The following is a 9832-nucleotide window of genomic DNA, read 5'->3' as shown; positions in this document are numbered from 1 at the left end:
TTCGGAATAATTTCAATTTTTTAACTTAATACCTGCTGTTGCTGCTTTGACATATTATGCTCAGCTTTGGCATTTGCACACTCAAAATTATGTTTCTAATTTGGGAAAGGCAGTATATATTTGTTAATTTCTTAATAAGTTGCAGGCATTTACTTTATTAGCTTTTGGAATAAAACTCCACAGTGAAGAAAATGCACACAGGAAAAACGCGGCACAATAATTATGTGACGCCTTGAGAAATTTGGTTTTATAATTTTTCATCAATCACTCATTTATATTTGTCAATACTATTTGCTGTACATATAAGGCCCTTTGTTTTTGGGTTTAATTTGTCATGAACTTCGGAGACCAGTATTATAGGCTGCTAGTTCAATCAGGCTTTCGGAATAATTTCAATTTTTTAATTTAATACCTGCTGCTGCTTTGACATATTATGCTTAGCTTTGGCATTTGCACGCTCAAAATTGTTATGTTTCTAATTTCGGCAAGGCAGCATATATTTGTTAATTTCTTAATAAGTTGCAGGCATTGACTTTATTAGCTCTTGAAATAAAACTCCACAGCGAAGAAAATGCACACAGGAAAAACGGGGCACAATAATTATGTGACGCCTTGAGAAATTTGGTTTTATAATTTTTCATCAATCACTAATTTATATTTGTCACCACTATTTGCTGTACATATAAGGCCCTTTGTTTTTGGGTTTAATTTGTCATGAAATTCGGAGACCAGTATTTTTAATTGTCATTTTTCTCACCTGCAAAACATGGATTCCACAAATCATGCATTGAGACCGAACTCATATCATTCGCGTTCATATTCTCGACCGCTTATCCTGCGCCAACTGCATTTTTTTCGGCCTTTTAGAAGTATGTGCTATTATCTTACTACCTTTCAAATTGAACCAGTTAAGCATAGAGCACGTTTTACTAACATGGATTGAATGTTTTCTTGTTAACCGGTCTCGGCTTTTAACTGCTAATGGTCATCACCCTTATTTTACTGATGTACGCTCTGGCATATACTGCAGGTACAGTTCCTACGTATGCTTTATTTCTTGTTCATATGGCCATCTCTCCCTCATGAAGTTTATGATTTTATGATGTTTACCTTTTTGCAAATGATTGTTCACAAAATAAGCATATACCGATGGCTCTTCAGTTTTGCAGTCTGATCTACCAATTAACTTAGTGTAATGCATTGTTATGAAGCAATATTTAATGTATGTAAAATTATCTAAACCTAAAAGGTAGCTAATACTCCAACTTCCTATTAAACAGCAGCTAGTTAATATCAGTCTATTCCTACAAATGCCTTGAGGTCCATGTGGCCTCTTCATATTCAAAGAATAATATGCTATAGTCACATATGCTGGGCTATTTACACCATAATTATTCTAAAGCCCCATTCTTATACTGAAACTATGCACTAAGAATTAGAATATGCAGTGCTGGTTTAGGATGCCTGTTATGGAAACTGTTTTCAAGACTGACCTCGCTCAAACAGATTCATGTGTTTCACATTATAAAAGGGAAGCTGGCCTAATTAGCATAAAATCTGGAATCGATTCCATCCCTATCATTATGTGCAAAAGTTCTCTGTCATAGCTGATTCTACAAATTTTACCACCTCTTACACTCTGCATGCTATTAATTGCTTGCCCTGTATACCCTCAATACATTTGAGCAGCATTGGCCATTATCACTAGTGCAGCATTGAATTGTAATGAACACAAGCTTGCTTAGTTAATTTGTATTCTATACCACATAGAGTAAAGCCACCTCCAGTATAACGTGTGAATATAATAATCACTTTTTTGGCACTGCTGTAGCTAACATTGTATGTTATTGTTTTTTCCAGCATTGTATGTTTCCTATAATGTATAATATATATATATATATATATATATATATATATATATATATATATATATATATATATATATATATATATACATAATGTATTATGTATAATATATATATATATACATAATGTCTTTTTTCGTTTTTCATTACTCACCCTCTGGCCTTTGGCCTTATTGATTTACTAAAATCAATATGAAACAAATCAAAATTAGGTGCTGTTTTTCCACATCATATTCAAGAATTCAGGACTCAGTAGGTTAGCCAATTGTCTCATGAATCTAAGTGGACAGCCCAATTGGTTTTTTGTGTACAGCTGTCCAGTCAAGTTGGTTTGCAGTTTGAATTAGATTATCCACTTGGGCAATTCACTTGGATATCCAATCAGGAAGTCAGCCAAACTGTTCAATTGGCCATCTTAAGTTGTTTTCACTTCTACTATCAGTCTATATTAAAAACAATAACTGCTCAACAAACAAGAGCCATTAGCTTTATCAGGAGCTAGACTCTCGAGGGCAAGTATATATACGCCCAAAAAAATAAAAATCAAGCAGCAGCCAGTTTAGCTAGGCTAAGCATGAATAAACATGCGGAAGTAAAATTTAGTGCTCATTTGGCTTTTTTTTAGCTTGCTTTTCTGTGCATCTTGCCATGAAGTGTTTAACGGGCTCTTTATGCTGAAGGAGTCCTAACTACGTCTTCAGAGTAGTTTTTTCAGAGGAGACGAAGATGACGACTGCGAAGTGCAACGTGGAAGACCAGTAGCTTAGTACTATGAAGAAACCAGCCATGAAGATGGTGCACCAGTCTAACGCAGTGGCCAGCGAAGCTATTTCTTTGTCTCGGCCTGCTTTCAAAACTGGCTGATGGCGAGCATTATTTTTTGAGTAATTGTTTGAAAGAGGCATCACAGCCACTTCGAAGAAATACAAAGGTAGCAGTCCTCCAATGGAAAAACATTATTTCAAAATACACGTATGGAACAGTTTGGCGTTATGTCGTCTCTTCTGATGTCATGCATGCTTGCTTGCGACCAACACAGATTGGCTACCTGCATCGGGAGTCAACAGTTAATATTCTTAAGCTCCTATCGGGCCAAAATGGTTTCAAATACATTAAGTAAAGTCAGATATCAGCTCTATTTTTGAAGCATTTAAGTGTTTCGCTGACTTTAAGGTAGGCATGCTTTTGTTCTGTTTCACCCTTTGCGATCTGTATTACCTTTCCCCCCTATCTTTGTCTTGACCAGACCGATATATTAAAAAAATAATAATAAATACTTAAACTTTTCATTTGGTTTCAAATATATGTATACAGTTGGAGCCAACTGCACTATCCAATTGGTTCCAAATATGTGTTTAGAAAATGTTTCAATTAACGGCCAGACCAGTTGGAACATTCGAGCGATTGCATTCCGATTGGTTATAGTATGTTATCCATATGATGGAGACTTATTTGCTTAAAATGTTGGAAATGGTGCAGTCTCAATTCATATACTTGCATATAATTATTCCCTCAATTTCGTTCTTTCATTTTTCATACATCCTTCATTCCATCAGCAAAATTGGGAAAACAGCTAGATTGCGTGTTTTCAACTATGTCTGAAGTTTTCCATCTCTTTCCATCATTCACTATTGTTCAATGTGTTATGCTGCATTCACATCTCTAAATGGGCACTCTTAACATATGAGTTTCCATATGTTAACATGGGAACCCATGGTTAACATGGTTAACATGGGTTCCCATGGTCTTTGTAGACTACAGACAGAAAACTTCCACAACCCAGTATGGCTGCACCAATTAAATGTGGAGGACAGATACAGACAGAAAACTTCCACAACCCAGTATGGCTGCACCAATTAAATGTGGAGGACAGAGAACACGAAAACAGTAAACACTGCGGACAGAGAGGTATACTACACCACATAATTTGCCTGGGGCAATGGCCAACATTCAAGACACGGAAGCTTGGGAGTACCTCCTACAAAGCGAAAACTTTGAGACCCAAAAAGAAGCAATCGGCCTGGTGGTTGAGGCCGTGAAGAATCGGTGTATTAATTCTTGAATGCCTCTAGTTGAGGAGTCCCAGCCTTCTATTTCTGTCCATGTGCTACCCGAGTGGGGGAGCAGGGTAACCTCCTATATCGATGGTAATAAAGTTTTCAATCTATCAATCAACCCCGTGATGTGCTCCAAGTAAACTGCCAGAGTGCACATGCACACAAAATGAACCATGAAAAGAAAAAAGAAGTCTGAATTAATTCATCATCATCATCATCATCATCATCAGCCTGACTATACCTACTGCAGGGTGAAGGCCTTTCCCATATTCCTCCAATTAACCTGGTTCTGTGCTAACTGCAATCACTTGACCCCTGCAAACTTCTTAACCTCATAACCTTATCCACCCACCTAACTTTCTGCCGCTCCTGGTACGCATTTCCTTCCCTTGGAACATAAGCGACTGTCAGTTATCCTCACTTCACACTATATGAGCTGCCCACGCCCGTTTATTTTCTTGATTTCCACTGGAATGTCAGTGACTTTTCTCTGGCCCACTCTGCACGTTTCCTATATCTTAATGTTGCCCCTATCATTTCACGTTCCATAGCCCTCTGCGTTGTCCTTAACTTAAGTAGAACCCTGTTTGTTAGCCTCCACGTTTCAGCCCCATAGGTCAGTACAGGTAAGATGCAACTGTTGTATACCTTTCTCTTGAGCGATACCGGTAAGTGGCTAGTCATAATCTGCGAGTGCTTACCAAATGCGCTCCATCTCAATTTTATTCTCCTTGTTGTTTCCCTTCTCCGGATCTGTGGTTACTACCTGTCCTAAGTAGACATATCCGCCTACTACTTCCAGTGCCTCGCTACCTGATGTAAACTGCTGCTCTTTGCCGAGGCTGTTGAGCATTACCTTAGTTTTCTGCATATTGATTTTCAAGCCTACCTATCTACTTTTCCTGTCTAGATCATCAATCATTCTTTGCAGTTGGTAAATACCATATAAGTAACAGACAGTAAGCTGACTGGTCTGTAATTTTTCAAGTCCTTAGCCTCCCCATTCTTATAAATTAATATAATGTTTGTGCTCTTCCATGGTTTCGATACCGTCGATGACACCAGGCACTGTGTATACAGGGTAGCCAGTTTTTCTAGCACGATATCACCCCCGTCCTTTAACAAATCTAGAGTTACTTCATGCTCTTCAGCTGCTTTCCCCCTTTTCATAGTTTCTAATGCTTTCTTAACTTCATCCTTCGTCACTAGTGGAAAGCCTGACTGCATTTCCCTACCGCCAATCTCATTATTGTCCTGACTTCCTTGGCTACTGTAGAGATCAATATAGAACTCTGCGGCTACTTTGATTATCTTGTCCATATTCGTGAGGACATTTCTCGCCTTGTCCCTCAGCGCATATATCTGATTTTTGCCTATATGCCCAATTTCTTCTTCATCGCTTTAAGGCTTTCACTATTCTTTACAGCACGCACAATTTTCTCCATGTTATACTTCCTTATATCGGCCACTTTGCGCTTATTGGTTAGCTTTGATATCTCTAGCTGCCAATTCTATCTGGTCTGTTGGATTAGAAGCTTTCATACTTTGCCATTTCTTAATCAAATATTTTGTCTGCTTAGACAGCTTACCGATATTGTTTCTAACTACCCTACCGTCTACTTCTACAGTGCACTCATTAATGATATCCCTGAAATTACCATTCATTGCTTCTAGGCTAATGTTGTCATCCTCGGTTAGAGCTGAATATCTATTCTGTAGTGAGATCCTGAACTCTTCTGCCCTCCCCCTCAAAACTAATTCATTGATGGACTTCTTTCTTACTAATCTGTTTCGTTATTCAGACTAATTCGAGACCTTACCATCCTGTAGTCACTGCACCATACTTTTCTGATTACATCTACACATCATGAAATCAATTTTATTTTTAGTCTCCCCGTTAGGGCTTTTCCATGCCCACTTCTGGTTCTTCCGTTTGCTGAAGAAGGTGTTCATAATTCTTAAGCTATTGCGCTCTGCAAACTCAACGACTAACTCCATCCTACTATTCCTAGAACCAATGCCATAGTCACCAGTGCATGGTCTCCTGCCATGCTTTTTCCCTACCTTGGCATTGAAATCACCCATTAGTACATCATACTGCATCTTCCCTTTCCCTATTGTCAATTCTACATCTTTGTAGAAGCTTTCAACTGCCATGGTCATCATGACTACATGTTGGTGCTTAGGCCTGTACAACCTTCAGTTTGTACCGCTTATTATTAAGCTTAATTACGAGGCCTGCCACCCTCTAATTAATGCTATAGAATTCATCTATATTACCAGCTATATACTTATTGACAAGAAAACCTACTCCTAATTCTCGCTTCTCCGGTAAACCTCGATAATACAGTACATGCCCATCTTTCAGTACAGTATATGCCTCATTTGGCCTCCTAACCTCGCTAAGTCCTATGACATCTCATTTAATACCCTCTAGTTCTTCTAACAGCACTGCTAAACTAGCTTCACTAGCTAGGGTTCTAGCTTTAAACGTTGCCAGGGTCAGTTTCCAATGGCGGCCTGTCCAGCGGAGCCAGAGATTCTTAGCACCCCCATGCAGCCGCTGGTGACTGAGGGCCAGGGTTTTGTAAAACTAATCATGGAAGGTTGCGGACAATTATTGCATCAGGGTGGCCAACTCCTGTTCTGGTGAGGGAGTGTGTTGTCGGAGGTGTTCACTGGCATCAGGTTGCACCCCAAATCTGTTTATGCAATTTCATCGACATATGGATTAAAAAAAAAAAAAAAATTATCCAGTGGAGAATTGCGTGGCACTGGGAATCAAAGGTTCTCTAGCATGCGAGGCAGGTGTTCTACCTCTACGCCACCGCAGTATATCTGAATTAATTAGGCGTTGGAAATTCTCAAATGATCCAACCAGTCGGAGCAAAATGGGAAATGTTCTATAAGCAAGTCAATTATAATCAGCATCAACATATATAGACCATTTTTGCGGTGAGGAGGAAAATAGTCTTGAACTTGGAACACACAGCACCACTCCTCCTCTCTGGCATGTGGCGACACGGTATAGTAGCAGTGAGCGAGCCAAGGCATACTATGCAAAAAGCACACACGCCACGCTGTCTTTTACACATAAAGCATCTTGAATGGTCGAAAAGCATCTAAGGTGCTCAGCTGATACGATATAATAGCAGGCGGGCAGTGCACTATATATCTTTACACTTTTTTTATATTTGTATGGTTCTATGTACATACCCCACCCCTGTCCTTTCCTTTCATCCCCTTCTTTACTTCCCTTTGTATCTCTTCCCTTCCCTGTTCATTTCATTTACATTGGCAGCAGTATGCTAATTAGTGCCGCAGCTAGTGAGATTTTTCTCTTTAATTTGCTGTTCAAATTAATATGAGAATAACAACCTAAGACAGATGATTACCAGAAGACAAACAGATTAACAGTGGTGGTATGAGTGCATGTCGGTGTACGCAGTTGCAACTCTTTCAATCGGGCAAAGACGAGCAAGGTTTGAATTTCAATCACCAACCGAAAGTGTTTTGCGTGGGAGCCTTTTGCGGGTGTTCCATGCACTTTGTTGGCAGAAAAGAGACAGGAAAAGCTGAATGCCCATGCAACAAGCAGATTATATTTTTGGCAGAAAATTTACAAGATGCTGCATGGTAAAGAAAAAAATATTTTGGCGCAATTACCTGAAATTTATGAAGGTATGAACAAAAATGCATATGCCGCTTCAAGTTAATTACATGCAATTAATTGGTTGTCAAGTTAGTATTTAGTGAAACAGCACTACAATACTTTTTTTCTGAAAACACACATTCCGAAAGTTTTTGCTGCCGTAACAATTGCGAATATGGTTGTGGGAACAACAGCCATTCTGTAAAATATTCAAATTTTGCAAGAAAAAATTGGCTATAAAATATATGTTGATAAAAGCAACTTTCACTGCAGTCATCATGAATATTATTCCATAAGGTGACTATTACAGAAGGAATTGCCCATTTCCATCTGGCCAGACGGCAGCATAAAGGAAGCATGAGACGAACATAGAACATAGAGCGGCCAGTCACAGAAATTCCAGGACAGGATTGAGGCCCCGCCATCGACGACAGATACTTGCTATGTGCCCTGGCAAACCAGTAGCTGAGTCATGCAGCCAATATGCTGCAATCTGACCGCCAAAAATGCTTTCGATGCTTGAAAACCGCGGCTTTATTTCCAGCAACAGTGCCTTAGCTAGGGTAGCTAAATGCATCTGAATAGAATGCGTCCCAGTAGAGTTGTGAGAACTCCACACAGTATATCTGCTCAAGTAGTAAGCTGTATATGCAGGATTAGTGGGTCCAACAAATGTAGCACGATTAGCTCCTGAAATGTCATGAAATGACATTCACTTGCTTTCATTGCCCGAACTGTTAACGCAGCCCTTTTCTAGCAATCATTCAGGATAAACAGTAGTCCAAAAGCTACTCTGCATTGCGCTTTGCCGCCTTCGCTCACGCATTTCTGTCATATGGTCATATATAATTCTAAACAAATGGCTTATTAACTGCTGCTGAAAAGTTTATTCTTCAAGTCAGGTATTTTCAAATGCAAAATTTCGAATAAAAAGCTCCGGAGTGCTGTGCAACTCGTCAGGGTGGCAATCCTCCAAAGAAGCGGGATCGAATCCGGGCCTTGGCGGCCGTTGATGGAGGCGAAAGGCAAGGCGCCCATGTGCTGTACATATAGGATGTCAGTGCACGTTAAGGAACCCCAGGTAGTCGAAATTTCCGGAGACCTTCAATACGGCGGCTGTCATCCATAGTCGGGGACGTTGTCCTATTTTGCGAATGCAGCAGCACACGCACAACAGTTAGTAAGTACATAAGATAGCTGATCTCATTTTGACTTAGGGCAGGCGTTTGCCAAAGCCTTCCCTCTGCATATAAAATGACAGCGCTCATAATGAAATGATCAAGAAATTTTGAAATCCAACTTCCTTTTTTAAATCCATTTTCTTCTCCCCTTCGGGCGGCTGGGTTTCCATCGAGAGGCATGCGCATGTTTCGGCAGCTGCGTTTCGATGGAGGCGAAATGAAGAGGCGTCCGTGTGCTGTGCTTTTTCAGCGCACGTTAAAGATCTCCAGGTGGTCAAATTACTCCGTAGCCCTCCACTACAGCTCCTCTTTCTCTCTTTCCACTTTCACCCCCACCAATTCCTTCCTTCCCTTACGGCGCGGTTGAGGTGTCCACAGAAAACAAGTGAGACAGTTATCGTGCCTTTCCCCTCCTACAAAAAAGAAATCAGGCATGCGCATGTGCTGTGCGATATCAGCGCACGTTAAAGATCCCCAGGTATTAATCCGTAGCCCTCCATTACGGCTCCTCTTTCCACTTTCACTCCAACCTTCCTCCCTTCCCTTAAAGCGCGGTTCAGGTGTCAACAGAAAAGTGTGACAGATATACTGCGCCAAATTTCCCTTCCGGTGAACCAATTATTATTATTATAATTCTGATTTATTTTTATATACTGCGCCTTTCCCTTCCGGTGAACCAATTATTATTATTATTCTGATTTATTTTTATATAGGAAGGGAGAGGGGCGGTAACTGTCTCACTTGTTTTCTATGGACACCGCAACCGCGCCGTAAGGGAAGGGAAGATGGGAGTGAAAGTGGAAAGAGAGAAAGAGGAGCCGTAGTGGAGGGCTACGGAGTAACTTCGACCACCTGGGGATCTTTAACGTGCGCTGACATCGCACAGCACACGGACGCCTCTTCGTTTCGCCGCCATTATAATTCTCACCATTGCCACAACACGTACACGTGGGCACGTGGCTAACGATCATTCGCCGTAGCTAGATTACGTCACTGATCGTCGAGGTTTGGTGGTGCATAAACACAAACCACCGGCGGTTTCGGCCGGTGGTGTTTGCTGATATGCCGTCGTAGGTG

This window comes from Amblyomma maculatum, chromosome 1, assembly GCF_055883805.1.
Source record: "Amblyomma maculatum isolate TAMU_Amacu chromosome 1, ASM5588380v1, whole genome shotgun sequence".
NCBI classification, from domain to species: domain Eukaryota; kingdom Metazoa; phylum Arthropoda; class Arachnida; order Ixodida; family Ixodidae; genus Amblyomma; species Amblyomma maculatum.
Note: the sequence above shows the minus strand (reverse complement) of the source record.